This window comes from Chiloscyllium plagiosum, unplaced genomic scaffold (assembly GCF_037043375.1).
Source record: "Chiloscyllium plagiosum isolate Xiang-an unplaced genomic scaffold, Cpla_swu_hap1 HiC_scaffold_37, whole genome shotgun sequence".
In the NCBI taxonomy this organism is placed as follows: Eukaryota; Metazoa; Chordata; class Chondrichthyes; order Orectolobiformes; family Hemiscylliidae; genus Chiloscyllium; species Chiloscyllium plagiosum.
This window is the reverse complement of record NW_028270175.1, coordinates 61,078,129-61,099,095: the sequence shown is the minus strand read 5'-3', so window position 1 is coordinate 61,099,095 and position 20,967 is coordinate 61,078,129.

The window sequence follows — 20,967 nt, the reverse complement described above, 5'->3', positions numbered from 1 at the left end:
AACACCCAGGAGGCTCTGAGTCAGAGTGATAGACTTGATTAGATTAGATTAGATTTCCTACCGTGTGGCAACAGGCCCTTCGGCCCAACCAGTTCACACCGACCGTCGGAAGAGTAACCCACCCAGACCCATTTCCCATGGCCGATTCACCTGACTTGCGCATCTTTGGATTGTGGGAGGAAACCGGAGCACCCGGAGGAAACCCGCACAGACACAGAGAGAATGTGCAAACTCCACACAGACAATCGCCCAAGGCTGGAATCGAACCTGGGACCCTAGTGCTGTGGGGCAGCAGTGCCATCATGCCACCACCTTTTTTTTGGTTCTTAGCCTGCAGGCAGGAGCGAGGAAGCTGAATCCAAGGAGAGGAAAGAGAGTGTGAGAACTGGGTGTGGAGGAAAGGAGTGAGGAGATTGGTTTGGTCTTCAGTTAACGAGAGAGAAATTTTGAGACTGAGATTTAAAGCTTTGGGACAACAAGGAAACTACAACTTAATACCATCATTGTCTTATAAAGATCCATCCGGTATCTTGTTTTCTCTGTACGGTACTGAAATGGCGGATTTGCGGATGAGAAATTCAAATTGAACTTCATGTTCAGTTTTGATAGTTACTTGATCCGTGCCGATCTGGATATCATTGGACTTTTATGCAGGTGGACTGGGAATTCAGGTTGGTAGTGGTTCGCAAGAAAAGGAATTTGTGGAATGTCTATGAGATGGCTTTTTGGAGCAACTTGTACAGGCGAACTAGATGAAGGAGCTTAAGGTGAAGGAATTCTTAGCAGGCAGTGACCATAATATGATTGAACTTACTCTGCAATTGCAGATGGAGAAGTTAGAATCAGAAGTAACGGTATTACCGCTGAATAAAGGCAATTACAGAGACATGAGGGAGGAGCTGGGTAGAATTGACTGGGAGACGGGCCCAACAGGAAAGACAGTGCAATAGCAATGGCAGGAGATTTTTGGATTAATTCAGAACACAGCAGAGATTTATCCTGAGGAAAACGAGGCATGGTACAAGGAGGATGAGGCAACCATAGCTGACTAGGGAAGTCAGGTATAGCATAAAAGCAAAAGAGAAAGGATATAATGTGGCAACGTGCAGTGGGAAGCCTGTGGATTGGGAAGTTTACCAAGATAAAACAGAGGGCAAACAAAATAAAATAAGGAGGGAGATTATTAAGTCTGGGGTAATATAAAGGAAGACTGTAACAGTTTCTGTCGATATATAAAGTACAAATGAGCGGCAAAAGTGAACATTGGACTGCTGGAAAATGATACTGGAGCGATAGTACTGCGGAAGGAGAAAATCGCCAAGGAACTGAAGAATTACTTCGCATCAGCCTTAACGATGGAAGACACGAGTAATACATTAAACATTCAAGCGATTGAGAGGCCAGAGCTGAGTATGTTGGCCACCACCATGGAGAACATGCTAGAAAAGAATTGAAGGTGGTTAAATAATCTTGACCAGATGGACTACATCCCAGTGTTATAAGGGAGATAGCTGAAGAGAGAAGGGAGGCGATCGTGGTGATCTTTCAGGAATCACTACAGTAAGGAACAATCTCAGAATACTGGAAACTCACTAACGTGACATCCCTCTTTAACAAGGGAGTAAGGAAGAAGACAAAAAATCCACAATGAATAGCTTCACCTCGGTCGTGGGTAAGATCCTGGAATCCATTGTGAAGGATGAGATTTCTGAATACTTGGAAGTGTTTGGTAAAATAGGGCAAAGTCACTACTGTTTCATCAAGGAAAGGTCATGCTTGATAAATCTTTTGGAATCCTTTGAAGACGAAATGAGCAGGCTCGACCAAGCACAGTTATCCACCTTGTCTTCAAGAAGGTCTTGGACAAGGTTTCACACAAGAGATGACTGATTATGACCAGGGTCCCTGGTGTTAGAGGCAAAGTAGTGGCATTGGTAGAAGCTTGGCTGTCTGGCAGAAAGCAGAGAATGGGGATGAAATGATCCTTACCAGGAAGGCAGCCAGTGACAAGTGGTGTTCCATAAGGCTCAGTTTTTGAATCATAATTTTTAATCGTAACGTTAACAATCTAGATTTGAGAATTAAGGGCACTCTGGCTAAGTTTGTAGACGATACAAAGATAGGCAAATGGACAGGTCATATTGAGGAAATAGAGAGACTGAAGAAGGAGTTGGACAGGTAAAGAGATCGGCAGATACATTCCAACGTCGCAAAGTGTGAGGTCATGCACTTTGGCACGAAGAATAGAGGCATGGTCTATTTTTTAAATGGGGAGAAAATTCAGAAATATGAAGTGCAAAGGGACTTGGGAGTTCTAGTGCAGGATTCTCTCACGGTAAGCTTGCAGGTTGACGCAGTAGTTAGGAGTGCAATTACATTTATTATTGATGGCATTTATTACGAGAGGAATTGAATATAAAACAGGTTGTATACGGCTCTGAATAGATCACATTTGGAGTATTGTGCGTAATTTTGAGCCCCGTACCTCAGGAAGGATGTACTGGCTCAGGGGTATGTTCACAAGATCTTCACGAGAATGGTTTTAGGAATGAAAAGCTTATCGTATGAGGCATGTTTGAGGACTCTGGGTCTATACACGATAAAGAGCTGAAAATGTGTTGCTGGTAAAGCACAGCAGGTCAGTCAGCATCCAAGGAACAGGAGAATCGACGTTTCGGACATAAGCCCTTCATCAGGCTTATGCCCGAAACGTCGATTCTCCTGTTCCTTGGATGATGACTGACCTGCTGTTCTTTCCCAGCAACACATTTTCAGCTCTGATCTCAGCATCTGCAGTCCTCACTTTCTCCTGTGCACGATAAAGTTTAGAAGGATGAGAGGGATTGTAATGGAAGCATGCAGAATACTGAATGACCTAGACAGAGTGGATGTTGGTAAGATGTTTCCATTGGACTAGAAGCCGAGGGCACAGCCTTAGATGAAAGGGAATACCCTTTAGAACAGTGATAAGGAGAAATGTCTTTAACCAGAGAATGGCGAATCTTTGAAATTTGTTGCCACAGAAGGCTGTGGGGGCCAGGTCATTGAGTAAATTTGGGACGGAGATAGATACGATTTTGATTATCCAGGGGATGAAGAGTTACAAGGAGAAGGTCGGAGAATGGGATTGAGAAACCCATCAGCGATGATTGAATGGTGGTGCAGACTCAATGGGCTAAATGGCCTACTTTCTGCTCCTATGTCTTATCGCCTGATGGTTTAAAACTGAATGAGGCAGCTTGCATCTCCGAGAAGATGGATTCATGTTCTTCATGAAGTTCAGAAGCTGGAGGGAATAGTTAACTGTTTTAGAATGAAGGTATTGTGGCTGCTGTCAGGATAGAGGATAATATGACATGCAGTGCTGTATCACACACCAATTGCACCGATTTCATGTGGGGGAGAGTTTATTCAAAACCTGGACCTCTCCTTCTCTGTCAATTATCGTGGGGAGTGGGAGTTGGGGTGCGAGTGCGTAACGTCCTCAGAGGCACTTAAACTGTCCAGAATCGTGCATCCTGAGTGAAACAACAGTCATGGAATCTATCACCTTCTCATTGTCTGTTTAGAATATAATGAGAGGTTGCCCATACCCCCCAGTGTTGAATGCAATCACCTCGAATTCTCTCACAGCGCTAAAGATCAACCTTCATTCACTCCTCATGGTGCCATTATCCCAGAAATTAATCCGATGGAACTCCTTTGCAAGCTCTCTGTGGTAAGGAGATCACTTCTTATAAAGGAGAGAAAATCTGTCCACAATGCCCCAAATACTGCCTCAACAACACTTTCAGGCTTGATCGCAATAATTCCTTTCCCTCACTTAGCTGGCTCCGTTCCTTTTGTGTGAAATAGGAAATCATTCATTTACGATGCACTGTCACTGATCTGGAATTTAAAACATCCTTACATCTGTTGGTCAGCATAATTAAAGCCAGCACCGGAGGTGCCTATTCAGATGGACATCACTCTAGGGGAGAGACTCAATCACAAAGAATACATCTAAAACAGTGAATGGCCACCTACCTGAATGGAAATGAACTGCTGGAATATGGGATACAGGCAGAGGAAGGGAGCTATCTTTCCTTTTGATGTACCCTTGCGGCATCTGTGCAGACCTGGTCAGGCCAGCATCTTATGCCAACCTTGAACTGAGTGGCTAGTTCAGCTGTTCCACAGGACAGAAAAGAGTAAAACACAGTGCTGTAGGTTTGCAGTCACACAGAAACCTGACCAGGGAAGGATGACCAACTGCTTTCTCTAATGGGCATGAGGCAAGCCGATAACAACAGATTATAATTCTGTGGCTCTACATTACGAACCAATGATGTGACCACCATACACTGTCATCCCATCTTTCAGATTCTGTGCAGATAACAAGTTAAACATCTCAAGTGCAATTGTTTTGCAATGGACATGTGGTAGAAGGGACGTGAAACAGCTGTATCCGGAATTAACAAAGGCACAAACGAAGGTTTATTCAGGAATTGAATGAGGCTGTGGAGGAGACAGGATGACACAATGGTGGTACTGGAAAGGATTGGTGAGAGGCGAAGATATGGAGATGTAAACTGGGCAGGAGAAAATGAATCAAGTAGCTTGAGAATAGTCTGTTTCATCCTCGCATATTTGTGATCAATTTGTATTGAGTAATTTGCTCGTTACAATTCCTAAGGAATGTGGAAGGAAAGATGAGTATTCTGTCCGTGGGAGAATATTTATAATATCACTGTGACTGGAAAAAATACTAAGACACAGCCAAGTCCATGTTAGTGTGGTGACTGTGGAGAGAGATTTCATTTGTTTTTTCAAAGTCTGAAAAACATCGCACATTTCCCAGGAACAATTAAGTTACAGATTTGTTTTTTCTGAGAACAAGGTTTTAATTAACCATGCAACCAGAAAGACACAAGGATACCTACACCATGGAACAAACAATGAAAATCGAATTGTTGTAAATGAGTTAATTATCGATCATGGCTTGTAATCCATTGGCGTTGTCACGTCGGTTCCAGCGCCGTGGGGAAATACTGGAAATGTGATGAATGTAATGTAGGATTCAGTTATTAAACTGTAAAAAGTGCAGAAGAAATTTACAAGGATTTTTGCCAGGGCTCAGGGGTCTGAGTTCTAGGGAGAAGTTGGAGAAACGAGGATTTTTTTGTTGTTGTTTAGAGCAGAGGAAACAGAGGGGGGAATCTTTTCTCGAAGTCTATAAGACCATGACAGGCTTGGGTAAGGTGAATGCACTCAGTCTTTTGCCCAGGAAATCAAGGACTGGAGGGCATCAGTTTAAGGTTATAGGAGAAAGAATGAAAGGGAATCTGAGTGGCAACTGTTTTACACAGAGGGTGGTGTGTATATGGACTGAGCTGCCAGTGGAAGTGGTTGAGGCGGGTACATTAACAACATGTGAAAGACATTTGGACAAACACATGGATAGCAAAGGGTCAGAAGCAGATGGGCCAAGTGGAGGGAAATGGGGTTCGCGTGGATGGACATTCTGGTCAGCATGGGCCAGTTTGGGCCAAAGGGCCAGCCTCTGCTTTCGGATGCTCTGACTCCAAGTATATTTAATATTTCTCCTGTTATCTCTGGTAGCACCCTGGGATGTATTTCATCTGAGCAAGGAGACTTGTCTACCTTTAGCTCCAGTAGCTTGCCCAGCTCTAACGCTTTTGTGATAATGGTTGTTTCTTGGTCCTCACCTTCCTCAGTCTCCTTATCAATTACTGGCATGTTCTTCTTATCCTCCACTGTGAAGGCTGACTGCTGTGTCCTCATATTCCTGAACCCTGCTGGATAGGAATAACTAGGTACAGAACTCTGAGAGGTCTTCTTTGAGTCTTTATTGATGAGACATGGAAGTTACCTGGATAGTGTACATGCAAAACACCTCTAGGCAGCATCAGGTAACTCCCCACCTGTCCGATGTGCCAATCCCATTCTTATACCTTTGTGGTTTGTGGTTTTGAATGGAGGCTGTCTCTCAATATTATCTCCATGGCAACGGCAGTCAAAAAGTTGAGTTCAGCTCAACACTTTGCGGTTAAATCACATACCCCTCCCCCACAGCCCTGTGGCTCAGTCAGGTATCTGACAGGCACTTCAGTTTCAGTGGGGCTGTCTGTCAGGATTCTGATGTGGAAGAATTGGTGTTAGAGCGGGGTGGGCAAAGTTAAAAACAACACATCACCAAGTTGTACTTCCAAATAAACCTGTTGGACTATAAGCTTTTGGAGTGTGTTGTGAGTTTTAACTTGATTAGGATTATCTCTATGGTAACAGTTAAGTGCTTCAACAATTACAGAGGCCATATGTTCCCCACATAATAGGTTCCCCTCTAGCAGTGTAAACTGCTATTCTGGTCCTTGGATAGCTACTCAATCCCATCTCGCTTTCTGTTGATCTTTAAAGTTTTTCTAATCTCCTAGTTTCTCCTTGGTCTTTGCTAATTTGTATGCTTTCTATTTCAATTTGATAGACTCCCTTATTTCCTTAGCAACCCATGGCAGATTCCTCCTTTTCCTACAATTCTCCCTTTTCACTGATGTATACTTTTGCTGACTTTGATATTCCTTCACTGTCTGTCAACTGTCCCACCCTAAAGTTTTTGCTTCCAGTCTACATTAGCCAACTCCTGCCTCATCCTATTGTAGTCTCCTTTGTTTAAGCACAGGATCTTGGGATTGGATTTAATCTTCCCATTTTCCTTCTGTATTCTAAATTCAACCATACTTAACACAAGTCTTTTATCAGATTACGAGGTGAGGCGATGTTACCTGGGTGTTTTGGTTTTCATTGTCAGTGACCTTGGCATTGTGATAAATTATAGGATAGATATTCACAACAGAGTATTCTGTACGGTGTGAATGTACTACACAGTCTAAAACTATAAATCACTGTCTCCCCTCATTTTACATGATTTGGAGATGCCGGTGTTGGACTGGGGTGTACAAAATTTTTAAAAAATCACACAACACCAGGTTATAGTCCTTCAGGTTTAATTTCGGAGTGTCGCTCCTTCATCATGTGGGAGTGTCGCTCCTTCATCATGATCCAATTAAACCTGTTGGACTATAACCTGTTGTTGTGTGATTTTTAACTCACCTCAGTTTAAAATTGCAAAATCATTATCTCCCACATACTTCCTCACTATCTAAGTTTGGAACGCTCATCCACCTGACTATCCTGCTTTTTCCGAAAATCTCCTTTGGTGAAAGTGGTGAGTTTTGGATTCAGCTTTCCAGTTATTACCGTTAGAAGATAGGCATTGGGCCCAGGAGAGGCAATGCAGCCCTTCGAACCAGCTCCACCATTTAATACGGTGATGATTGAGCTCACCTCGGTCTCAGCTGGAGTTTCCCACCTGCTCTCTCTCATTGCAAATTCAACATCTCTATCTCTTCACTAAACTTGCTCATTGTCCTGGTATCCACCGCATTTTGAATAGGGAATTCCACAGATTCACAGCACATTGAGATAAGTACATTATTCTTCATGAGAATAGAACAAAATCCCTGCAGTGCAGAAACAGGGTACTCGTCCATAGAGTCCACACCAACCCTATGATGAGCATCCCATTCAAACGCACCTATTCCCTGTATTTCCCATGGACACTGTGGGAATTTAGCATAGCCAATCCACTTAACCTGCACATGTTTGGACTGAGAAATGAAACTGGAGCACCCAGAGGAAACTCGTACAGACACGGGGAGAACGTGTAAACTCCACATAGTCGCCTCAGGCTGGAACCAAATCCAGGTCCCTGACGCTGTGAGTCAGCAATGCTAACCATTGAGCCACCTCTGCTTAAAATCATCTCCTCCTATTAACCACCCCACGCCCCAGTTGGCTGAATCTATATTCCTTACATCAGAAAAACAAGTTGTGGAAGCAGGTGTCTCAGTAAAACCCAGTGACAGTCCATATGTTCTGTGTGTCTGAATGGGGATCCTATACACGACACCGTCGAGCCTACACTTTTCAATCACTTTCCAGAGACAGGGCTCCAGTGGCTTCCTGGGGACTACAACTCCCACAATCCCTGAAGCAGGGACCACACGTGTGTGGGGAAACCCGGCACTGGACATGTGCAGAATGTGGGCGGGTTTTGGGTAAGTATACTTTGTAGAAAGTATTTCACACTGTGTGATTGGCTGGAGGAGGAATGTATCTGCTTATAGTATTGATCAGTTGGGGGGTCAAAGTGTCACCACACCCATGTAGGACCACTCTCCATCCCCAATTCATTGTAATGCTGGGAATCAACTAATGGGAAACAAAGAAGGATCTGACCCATTCTCCCAGACTGAAGGTTCCTCTTCTGTCCAGGATCTGCCACCTCCCTTTCTGTTTCCTTTTGTTTCATTCTGCTGTTACATTATTGACTTGAAGCAACTGAAGGGAAAGGAAGTGAACCCAGAAAGGGTGCAGAGTCTAACCAGGACGGGAAGTGGTGGCATGGATCTGTTTATCAGTAATTCCATGAGAATGGGGAGGGTGTACATTGGGGGGTAGTAGAGTCAGGATGGTGGGAGAGAGTAAGTGGGCTGGAGGGTAACAGCTTCGGGGGAAAGAAAGGGGAAAAAGATATTCCAGAGAAACGAGAATTGTCTGCTCTGAATTTCTAATCTGTACATATTCCTTTATATAGTGTGATTGATGGTGAAGATTTGCAGACTGAAATCTCAAAATCATGTGCAGATTGTGATTAAGTTACCCAGTGTTTGAAGAAGCAAAGATAGGGAGTCACTCGGCCAAAATCCTGCGACACTCTCCCTCCCAGCACCCTCCCAGTCTCTCTGCACCAAATGGACTGTGAATGGTACAAGACAGCAGCTCACTACCATCTTCTCAAGGGTAACTAGAGATGGGGAATAAATGCTGCCTGAGCCAGTGATGCCCAAATCCTGGAAACGGTTTCTTTCTCTCGTTGCTGAAACCCAGTTGATGTTACTGCAGGATGGTGAGGAATGCTGAGTGCATCCTCCAGGAGGCAGCACCATCACATTACCCCTGCCTACACCCACACAGTAACACAGCAACGCCACTGGAACAAAAGGCAGTGAAGCCAAAGGAGGACTTAGATATAGTTATTCAACGGAAAGTCATGAAAGGGGATTGGAACACAGCAGGAACAGGAGATTGAGCTGGATGGTCAGCTGTTTCCCATTGAATTTTGGAGCAGGATTGAAAGCCTGTATGGTCTCCTGCTGCTATCTCCCAGTTATGTATATAGCCATGGAGCATGGGTAGGAAGAAGTAGGCAGGGCAGGGATTCTCCAGGAGATTGCACTTCCACATCAGTTTTCTGTGAGGGATGGTTTGATGGATTTTATTTAACATTTATCTTTAACACAAGGTTTGTAAATTTGGTTTAAAATATTGTAAAAGCTTTTTGCACAGCAAATAAAATTAAAGAAAATAACTTGAACTGTCTGAATATAACAGTTTTAAAGCTTTCAACCTTTGTAGAACAAAATCCTGTCTATTCCCAGACGCCATCACTTTCCAGCTACTCAAACTCCAGGAAAGTATTCCTTCCCTGTCTGAACCTTTGGTTTGATTTAACTGCTTATCAGTTCTCGTTCTGTGAGCTGTGAAGCGTTCTTTTTCCCCATTTCTCCGACCCAGAAATGTGATCACAGCAACCTTCCCACCACCAAAATCATCATTATGCCATTTTGCTTTTGGTTAACATATAATCACCAGCAGTGCAAAAGTGAGGACCGCAGATGCTGGAAACCAGAGCCTAGATTAGAGTGGTGCTGGAAAAGGGCTTTGCCAAAACGTTGATTTTCCTGCTCCTCGGATCCTGCCTGAAGTGCTGTGCTTTTCCAGCACCACTCTAATCTAGACATATCATCACCAGCAGTAAACCATTTGTATAACCAATTGAATATTTATAAACAAAGCCCATTACGGGCCAGGCAAACCATTAGAAGTGACAGAGTGAGAAGGGACTATATCGAAGTAGAGTTGTGTGGAGGGGGGCAGCGGTGGAGATAAAGCACTATATCCCCTGCGGTGCCCACCTCTACCTAAAGGCATTAAGAGCACTGATGCACACCACATGCTCCTTCTCCAAGGACACCCTGCTGTGTAGCCTTTATCCTCAATCATAGAATAAAATCCCGACAGTGTGCAAGGAGAGCATTGGCCCATCAAATCCCATCAAACCCCACCGATCATCTGAAGAACATCACGCCTAGAGCACTCTAACATTGTAACATTTCATTTCCCATGGCTGATCCAACTAGTCTGCACAATCCTGGATCCTGTGGTCAATTTAGCACGACTGATCCACCTAACATGCGCATGTTTGGACTTTGGAAGGAAACCAGAGCATTTGGAGGGGACCCACACTATAATGGGGAACTCCACACAGGCCGTTGGCCAAGGATGGACTCCAACCTTGTACCTGATGCTGTGAAGCAGCAGTGCTGCAATCACAATTTAAATCAAAACAGATGATCCCTGCTCATTGTCACATTGCTGTTTGTGGACACTTCCTGCCCAGAGAGACATCCTGAGGTCCAGGAAGTGGCAATGTAAGTTCAATCACCTCCAGCCCAGTTAATGTGGTTAACAACAACATCAATACTCCAGCAGTGTAATCATGTACAAGGTCCAGTCCTGACAGTAACATCAGAATCAGACTCCTGCAGTCCACACGGAGCAGGGGGATGACCACTTCCCTGTGAGCACTCACTGGTCTCAATCGTGTTGAAGATGCAGCAAATCCCTTGTCACACAGAGATTTGAACAGCTCTACCCAGTGTGAACACGCTGGAGTCTCGGGGGCAGGATGAATCACTGAATCGCTCTCCCACACTGAGCATCTGAATGGCCTCTCCTCTGGGTGGGCTCCTTGGAGTCTCAGTAGGAGGGATGAATCACTGAATCCCTTCTCTCACACTGAGCATCTGAATGAGCTCTCCTCTGGTGTGAGCTCACTGGGGTCTCAGTGGGGCAGGATTAATCACTGAATCCCTTCTCACAGACTGACCATCTGAATGGCCTCTCCCCCTGTGTGGGCTCACTGGGGACTCCGCAGGTGCTGCATTTGAGTGAACATCCCCCACACTGAGAACACGTGAATGACCTTTCCCCAGAGTGAGCTCCCTGGTGTTTCAGCAGGTCAGAGGACTGAGTGAATGCTTTCCCACATACTGAGCAGGTGAAATGCCACTCCCCATTGGAAATGCACTGATGTCTCCGCTGGTGAGAGATTTGAATGAATCCTTACTCACACATGGAGTAGGTGAAGGGTCTAAATCCACTGTGCCATCTCTGGTGCCTCAGCAGATTGTAAGATCGAGTAAATCCCTTCCCATAAGTGGGGCAGGTGAACGACCGCTCTGCAGTGTGACTTTGTCGGTGAGTGTCCCACTGGGAGGGGTAAGTGAATTCCTAATTCTGATTGAGTACGACATCTTGTTTTCTCAGTTGTCATTGATAATCTCACTCCCCTCGCACCAGAACCTGTTCCAGAGAGTGTTACAGAAACAGCAGAATGGTCAGCTGCAGCTGGTCACCTGACTGATCACTGGACACGAACGGTTCACTCTCCACAGATGCTGCCAGACCCACAGAATTTTTCCAGCAATTTCTGTTTTTGTTTCTGGTCTTCCAGCATTTGCAATTATTTAGTTCTGCTATACTCATCTTGTTTGTTGCAGAGGAGTTTTTTTGATGTAATTAGAGGGTTTTGAAAGTTGTACGTTAGGTCACACATCAGCTTGATCATCATGAATGGCAGAGCAGAGCTGAGGGGCTGAATGGCCTCCTCCTGTTCCAATGAAAGTTATCCATCGGCAGCTTGTGGTAACATTTCCCCTCACTGCTCACGTAACCTCCATGTCGAACACACTGTTACTGACTGAACAAACCTCCTGTGTTTGAACAAAACCTGCTCATGTTCAGTGGCTCCCTCTCCTGCCACCCGGGTTTAACTCTCATCATGGAATGCTGTCTTGTATTATGCGGGAATGCCCACAAAGACTAATCGTGGAGTCTGTATCCCCTGGGATCCACAATCACCGTTTATTTCCTTCTTCCTCTCTCATTCTGGCTATTGAACTCTCGGTTTCAATCCTTTCTCCTGTCATATTCTTCAACATGTCCATGAAGGTGGACGAGATGCAGCTAGGATTTAATGAAGGGAAGTGGGTATTTAGGCAGAAGCACGAGGAGAGCTGACAGCAAAGACAATTCACATTGTAACGGCAGAGTTTCTCCGTGACCCAGTGAGTGGCGAGGCACCTGAGTTTGTGGGCGGAAACAGATTCAATCAGGGATTTGGTAAGACACTCAGACATTGACCTGTCCATCTGATTGTTAACTCAGACAGATAGAAGGAAAGATGCACATTTAGATAGCACCTTTGATGATCTGGGAAATAAAACATACTTCCAATCCAATGATTTCAACCACAAATGTCTGAAAACACAGACATAAAGCTTTCTACTTGTACCACGCTGTCTCTGAGCCTCCTCTTGGGAAAAGCGTTTTGAGCTGTTCAGCCTTCCCTGGTGATTTTAACCGCTATGTTCCTGTAAGATTTGTGACAGAACCTTTGTTTTCCTGTTCCTTGTGAGTGATGAAAGTAGCAGAAACAGTTCCTGACCTGTGAGGGGTTTCGGTTGGAGTATTTATATTTACAAATCCATTCCCACCCTCACATACAGTGTGAAGTTGATGTAAAACTGAAGGGAAGGAGTGAGTGAGCACCCACAGAATCATACGTATCGGAGTTGAATGAACCTGGCATGAGGAAAATGGGACAACAATCACAACTAGTTAGAATCACAGAATCCCGTGGGTGCAGAAAGAGTCTATTCGGCCCATCACGTCTGCAATGACCTGCTCACCCACTCTACCCCCATAACCCTACATTACCCATGGCTAGCCCAACCCACCTATATTGCACACTGCGGCCATGTTAACATGGCCAATCCAGTAACGTTACACATCTGTGGGAGGGTCACAAATTACATCCAAATGCTCGGAATTGTGGTGAAGGCTCACAAATACTTGAGTGTGACACAAATGCTCTGATTTTCGAAATAAAAACTGGGGGAAACTGCAACCGGAAAGATTTCTGATTATCTCAGGAGGAAGAGAATTCAAAATTCGTGCCATTGACCCAGGGGGCGCAGGGAAAGTTAGAGAGGTCTGGGAACCATCAGAAATGTAATAGGTTGTGAGCAAGGTGGGGGTGAGACAAGGACAAAAAGACAGTCTGTCACACGGGGGAAGGAAGGAGAGATTAAACAGCATAAATGGTCGTACCGCAAGGCCACGGGGAATGGAGTTAGGGCTGGGAAAGAAACAAGGAAACAAGGTGTCCAGCTGTCAAAGAAATATATTTATAAAACAGATTATAAAAACATATTGGGCAGAGTTCACAGGCTGAAATGGTTGCTTTCAATGGTGAGTACAAAAAGCTGTAAAGCCTGGGGAGTTCTATTACAGTCAACACATACAGGATGGGCCAAGTGGCCTCGATCTGTGCTGTAACTTCCTGATAATTGTTTTTCTGACATTTGTAGTTCAAGTCTGACGACGCTAATAACTTTTCAAATTGGACTGGAGTTTGATATTCTGGAGAAATGTCAAATAAATCACATTGATCACATTCTGCAGATCTTAGTCCATAACCCTGCATGTTCCAGCATTTCAGTTACATCCATGTCCTGCCGGTGGGACAGGACATACAGGGATGGTGACGGTGGTGTCTAGGACATTGTAAGCTAACATTCTGTGCGTATGACTGTGTCAGGTTGTTCCTTGACTAGTCTGCAGTCCAGCTCACCCAATAAGATGTTGGCAGGGTGAGACACTACAGTTGGAGCTCCTCTGCTCGCCAGTTCCTTTCACTTCAGCTTTTAAAAAATTTCATTCCGTCTCACTCTCCCCTTTGCAGACTCTGACACAAGTGTCTCAACATTGAATCATGACAATTAAAAAACATGTCTCTACAAGAAAACCAATGGAGGAAAATATATTATTCTTGCATCAATTGCATTTTTAAACAAGAACAATCCTTTTCAATACATACTGTCTCATTTTTTCCCTCAATTCTATCAAGCGAGCTATTATATTTTGTCCCTCAGTTTATGGATCTTAATAAATATCCAATCAATTTCAGAGCAACAGGCTGACAAATTATTGAACCAATGTATCTGTTTAGGATTTAGCATTAGTTATTAAGTCATTACCATTACAATACTTTGCATAATAATTGGTCTGGCTAACAAGTATACTGAGATTCACAATTTAATTTATTGAATGTTTGAAAAATTGTGCAATATATCTATTTTTCAGAATTCTAACAGTAATTAGGAAGGCATTTGCATGATAATAATTATTATATGCTTTAGTTTAGTCTTGCTAACAACAGCAGTGAAGTTTATATCTGAATTTAATCCAATATTCCCTAGTACCTATACAGTAATATAAAAATGAATTTTATTTCCAATCAATGCACCTACAAAAGAATCATTATTTCTGCTGCAACACGCACTGTTAAAAATATGACTTTTGCTCATTTGAATGATCTGTGTAATCCCAGCCTTATAAATTTAGAAAAACCTAATTACTGTTCCCTGCAATAATTCCTGGTCATTTTTGCAGATAGCACAGTCAAATAGCAAGATGAAATTTATCATTATTCTTCAGTATGCTAATAGAGTTTTGAAAATCTATACGTTGCGAATATATAAATGTTCATTTCCATCCATAGATTATAGAACAGTACAGCACAGTACAGGCCCTTTGGCCACGATGTTGTTCCGATCTTTTATCCTACTCTAAGATCAAACTAACCAACATGCCCTTCATTTACTATCATCCATGTGCCTATCCAAGAGTCGCTTAGATGTCCCTGATGGATCTGAATCTACTACCACCACTGACAGTGCATTCCACGCACCCACCACTATCTATAAAGAAACTATCTCTGACATCTCCCCACAACTTTCCCAATTCACCTTAAAATTATGCCACTTTGTGGGGAAAAGTCTTTCATCATCCACTCTATCTATGCCTCTCATCATCTTACACAAAACTATCAAGTAAGCTCTCACCCTCTTTCATTGCAATGAGCAAAGTCCCAGCTCCCTCAATATTTCTTCATAAGCCATGCATTCCAGTCCAGGCAACATCTTGATAAATCTCATCTGCAGCTTTTCTAAAGCTTCCGCATCCTATGTATAATGAGATGATCAGAACCGAACACAATATTCTAAGTGTAGTCCCACCACGGATCCATAGAGCTGCAGCATAAACATGTGGCTCTTAAACTCAATCTCCTGCTAATGAAAGCCAACACACCATACACCGTCTTAATAACCCTATCACCTCGGATGTCAGCTATGAGGGATATATGGACGTGCACCCCACGATCCCTCTTTTCCACCACATTGTCACGAATCCTGCATTTAATCTGAAAATGTGCACTCAAATTTGAAATTCAAAAATGAATAACTTCACATTTTCCCAGGTATAATTCCATCTGCCACTTCTCAGCCCAGCTCTGCATCCTGTCAATGTCCTCTAGCAACCTACAAAGGCTCTCCACAGTATCCACAACTCCACCAACTCTCGTGTCATTGGAAACTTCCTAACCCATCCTTCCACTTCCTCATCCAAGTCAATTATAAAAGATCACAAAGAGCAGAGGCCCCAGAACTAATCCCTTCAGAACACCATTGGTCACCATGCTCCAAGCTGAAAACTATCCATGTAATCTCACCCTGTCTTCTATGGGCCAACCAATTTATTATTTAACCAGGCAGGTTTCCCTGTATCCCTTACCTCATTACTTTCAAAATGAGCTACCATGGGGAACCTAATCAAACATCTTGCTAAAGTCCAGATACACCACATCCACTACTCTGTCCTCACCAATGTGTTTGTCACATCCTCAAATAATTCAATAAGGTTTGTGAGGCATAACCTGCCGCTCACAAAGTCATGCTGACCATCTCTAATCAATCTATGCTTTTCCAAATAATCATAAATCCTGTCTCTCAGAATCCTCTCCAATAATTTGCCCACAACTGATGTAAGACTGACTCATCGATGATTCCCAGGAATATCTCAGTTGCCTTTCTTGAATAAGGGAATAACGTTTGCCACCCTCCAATCATCTGGTATGACTCCAGTGGACAGTGGGGATGCAATGATCATTGTGCCAAAACACAGTAATCCTTTGCCTCCCTTCCAATAACAACCTATGTTATGTCCCTTCTGGCCTAGGGGACTTATCTATCCCCATGATTTTTCAATATTTTCAGCACATTCTCCATCTTAATATCGACCTGTTCGACCATATCAGCCTGTTTCACATTGTTCTCACAAAGAACAAGGTCCCACTCACTCGTGAATACTTAAGCAAAGTACTCATTCAGGACCTCCCCTACCTCCTCTGACTCCTGGCACAAGTTTGCTTCACTATAAGGGGTATAAATGTGGAATTATGTCTCAGCACTGAATTAAAGATATTGCTCGATTACTTTGAATATTGAACTGTATTTTAACTGAGAAAGCACAGTTAAATTGATTTGATTATATTTCACTTCATGCTAACATTTATTGTATTTCGAACCACAATAAGAGTGTCCTTTTTACATATATAAAACTTACTTAAAATTAATCGCATGTTTATGCAAAGAAAATCGAATTACCATCTGCTTGTTCCTTCCTTTTTCAATGCCTGTTCATTTTGAATTTGTGAAAGTTGTACGTTGTTGAAAGGAAGGGAAATTGTCTTCAGCTGAATATTCACATTGAGTGACTGATGCATATTAGAAATCAAAGTACAATGATCACGCAGTTTTGTCAATTTGTCTTTCAAAGAATTGTCATGAGATTCCTGTTTATTTAAGTTTATCATTCCTTTATTGTGTTGTTATTGTAAAATATTGTTTAATTTCCAGTCCATTACACACAGAAACTACCTAATTAATTCCCATCCAAATTACTGCAATAAACAGCTGATTAGTTTTGATTTGAGTTACCACATTAAACATAATATTGCAGTCCTGTGTCCTGAGTGGGAACATTATGAAAGGAGCTTGTGGAGCTGTGGCAGGGTCTCTATTACTCGACCGAGGGAAGGTTTCACATCACACCTTCAACAGAAATATATCAAGAGCTGCTCTGAATGGTGATTAGAGAGTACCCAAGCACAGATTAAATTGCTTTTCAATCCAACATTAGATCTGCTTTTATCTATTATAAGAATAATCACAGAATCTGATACTTATTTGTGTCAGGTTACCAAGGAATATGTGTACACGTATCCCCCACTTTTGGAAAGTTTGCTTTCGTCACTTTGCTTTTACTAAAGACTTACATCTGTCCATGCTTTCTCTAACTGAAAGAAATCTGAAGAGGATTTTCACTTTTACGAAAAAAAGGAAAAAGATTAAAGCTTCTTCGATTTACGCCTTTTCAGCTTATGTAAGGTTTCATAATAACGCTCTACTTTCAGATAGTGGGGATACCTGTCTCTAATTCTATTGCTTATAAGTTCCTGGAGAATATTTGAAAATGTTGCAGAATTAAAAATTACGATGAGATTGATCCTTTATTTTGTTGCAAAGGGGCAAGTTCAAACAATTGATACACATTAAACATTTTTCTGCCGTGCTATAAATTGGAAATAAAGTTGATATCTTCTTCAGGAAACTAACAAATGCTCCCACCTATTACTTGTCAGTCAGCTGGTTACCTGCTATGTAACTAAATGTTGTGATTCATCTAAATATTACTCTGTCCTTTGATCAAAGTGAATTTGTAATTGTTGTTCAGTTTATGAATTGTCAGAAACTTGTTTTTATTTTTCCATTCACCTGTTCATTTTGACCGTAAGATTGAAATGCTTTGAAAATATTGGAGTATGTTCATTTAAAAATAAGGTTTGCGCATCTCTCACATATCTCACTTCTTGTATTATGATTCAAGAATGTTTTCTGGTGGGATTCTAGTAAATACCAAACATTTGTTGGCTTCAAATAAGGTCTTTAACAGCCAGTTATCAATCTGTTGTTAATGTTTCAGCTGTTACATTGACATTGATAAGGTACTCATTCAGAGACATCAAGTGACAATTATAAACTACTTGCAGGATTATTGAATTGAGAAAACGATACAGACGTGGAATCTTTTTTTTTTAGAAGGAATTGCTTTTTCATTCAAATGTGTAGGCTGTTCAAGAATTCTATATCGCCTTCCATTGGTTTTCTTGTCCAGAATGTAAATTTATAATTCATGTGAATTTTATTGTATTCTGTATTTTGAAATTTGTATCAGATTTAAGAAAAAAAAGAGGAGCAATTAACATGAAAACTTCAGTGAATAGAAAGCGCAGTAAATTAAATTGACAGAGGTAACTTTTAGTATTGTCTCTGAATGTTCAGTCAAATATTTCTAATAGCAAGAGCATTGTGCCGGTAAAGCACAGCAGGTCAGGTAGCATTCAAGAGAAGCAGAATCAACGTTTTGGGCATAAGCCCTTCAGGAATCTTTTCGATACTCCTGCTCTTTGAATGTGCCTGCACTTTTCCAACACCACAGCTTTCCTCACTTTCTCCAAATATGCTTAATAAACATGAACTGAAAATGTTAGCATCAGCAGTTGAACAAGACCAAATAAACACATTTTTTTGCAATATTTATAGTGAAAACATTTTTGAGAACATACAACAAATCATATCGAACAACATCTCTTGCCGTTAGAACCCTTGGCCCTTCATAATAAAGAATATCCATGCTTTGACCAACCAGTATGGTGTATAACGACTGAACTGAAATACCAGAGGACAACGATTGCATTTATTGAAGGGAATGATAACCAGATCCTTACTGTGATAATGGTGATTGATCTCAGGAACAATAAGATATTTACTGTGATTATTCCACTGAACAGTGATTCGATGGTCATGAAGATCTTTGTGTGGCTTTATGTGCAGTGTTTTGTTTGAACATTGATATCAGTAACATTGAGATATTTTACAAGATTGACAATTGACTCTTAAAGATAAGGTTTAAATGCAACATTTTAAAAAAATTGTCAGTTTTGTTTAGCGAAACACAATTCTAAGTTTATGGAATCCCTACTGTGTGGAAACAGGCCATTTGGCCCAACAAGTCTACACTGACGTTCCAAAGAATAATCCATTCAGTACCATTCTGCTCTCAGATTACTGGACATTTACCCCTGACTAATGCACATAACCTACACATCCCTGAACAGAACGTACAGCTTAGCATGGCCAATTTACCTTATCTGCACATCTTTGGATTGTAGGAGAAAACCAGAACATGCAAACTCCACACAAACATATGGCCGAGGATGGAATCAAACCCAAGTGCATAACACTGTAAGACAGGAGTGTTAACCACTGATCCTCTGTTTTCAATGCCCAGCCCCCATGTTCAAGAGGTCTATGTAGCTGTTCATTGGTTCTCTTGTCCAGATACTAATTTATAATTCATATCGCTTTAATTGTGCCCGGAATTTTGAGATTTGTCTCAAAGTTAAGAAGAAAACGAGGAGCAATTAATATGAGAAGTTCAGAAAATAGAAAGCACAGTAAATTTAAATTAGAGACTGTGAGAAACAAACCTCACTTACTTCAATAATTTCAGCCCAAGACAAGATCTGAAGCAATCAGTTTGTTTATTAGACGCTTGCAAGCGTGGTGCCTGGAATAAGGCACACAGAGTTTAGCAAATACATATCTTATATAGGATTCACTACTCCAAACCCAGTGCCCATTACTATTGTTTCTCGCTTGCCTTATCCGGCCTTGTGCATAACAAAGTACAAGCTTTACTTGGCCATTTCACCACATCCTGCTGTGGTCCATTGTTAGGTATATCCTCCATCACTACTATCTAAATCCCCCACTTGTGACATTTCCTCTCTTTCCCCATCCATATTGATCCTTATGACCTTTTAATTGGGGTTTGTTTTTGTGTTTTAGCAAAAGTGGGAAACAGATGCTTATAACTACTGCTTGTACAAGCATATCTGGCTTAATCTGCATTCTCACAGCATCTTATCTATTTGTCTGTCACATCTACCATTGTCTGCAGGCGCGTTTCATTCTTGTATGCAGATTTTAGCTAATACAAAAACAATTATATATTTCCTTCACATAGTTTTCATTCTTCATGAGTAGTGCTGGAAGAGCACAGCAGTTCAGGCAGCATCTAAGTAGCTTCGAAATCGATGTTTCGGGCATTTGCCCGAAACGTCGCTTTCGAAGCTACTTGGATGCTGCCTGAAATGCTGTGCTCTTCCAGAACCATTAATCCAGAATCTGGTTTCCAGCATCTGCAGTCATTGTTTTTACCTAGTTTTCATTCTTGTTGACTCAGCTCTTGGTTGAAACCATTATACACTAGTGTGAGTGCATAAACCTTGCATAAATAATTATGTTGCAGAAGTGACACTACTTTACGTATATCCCAAAATTTCCCCCTTTTTCTTTAATTACCATTTGTTATCTTCTGCATTTTTCTTTTAAGCATTGCCGCCGAAATTCAGAAGCATCATTCCGGAGATTTCATTCATCTTGGACTCACTCATCCCCTCATTATTTAACCGACAAAGTTCCTCTGCCTGATTCCATTCTAGGGGTATCTGTTTTATTAAGGCTGTCTGAATCAGTCTTTGCGTGAGTCCTCGTATACAGGGTATGAATGCAACAGCCAATGGCTACCAATACCCCGGCTACTACTATCAGGGAAGTAAGGATGGAAACCACCACCCTCTTCCATTTTCCAAACCATGATTCACGCCATCCCGTGAGAGATGTGTCTTCTCCGGAATTCTCAGCCAGTTCCTCTGCTAATGTAGTCAATCCCCTTAGCACCCCAGTAATTGAACCATCAGGTGCAGTGTTATTAGGAATAAAGGTGCAACAGCTTCCTCCTAACATCACACAT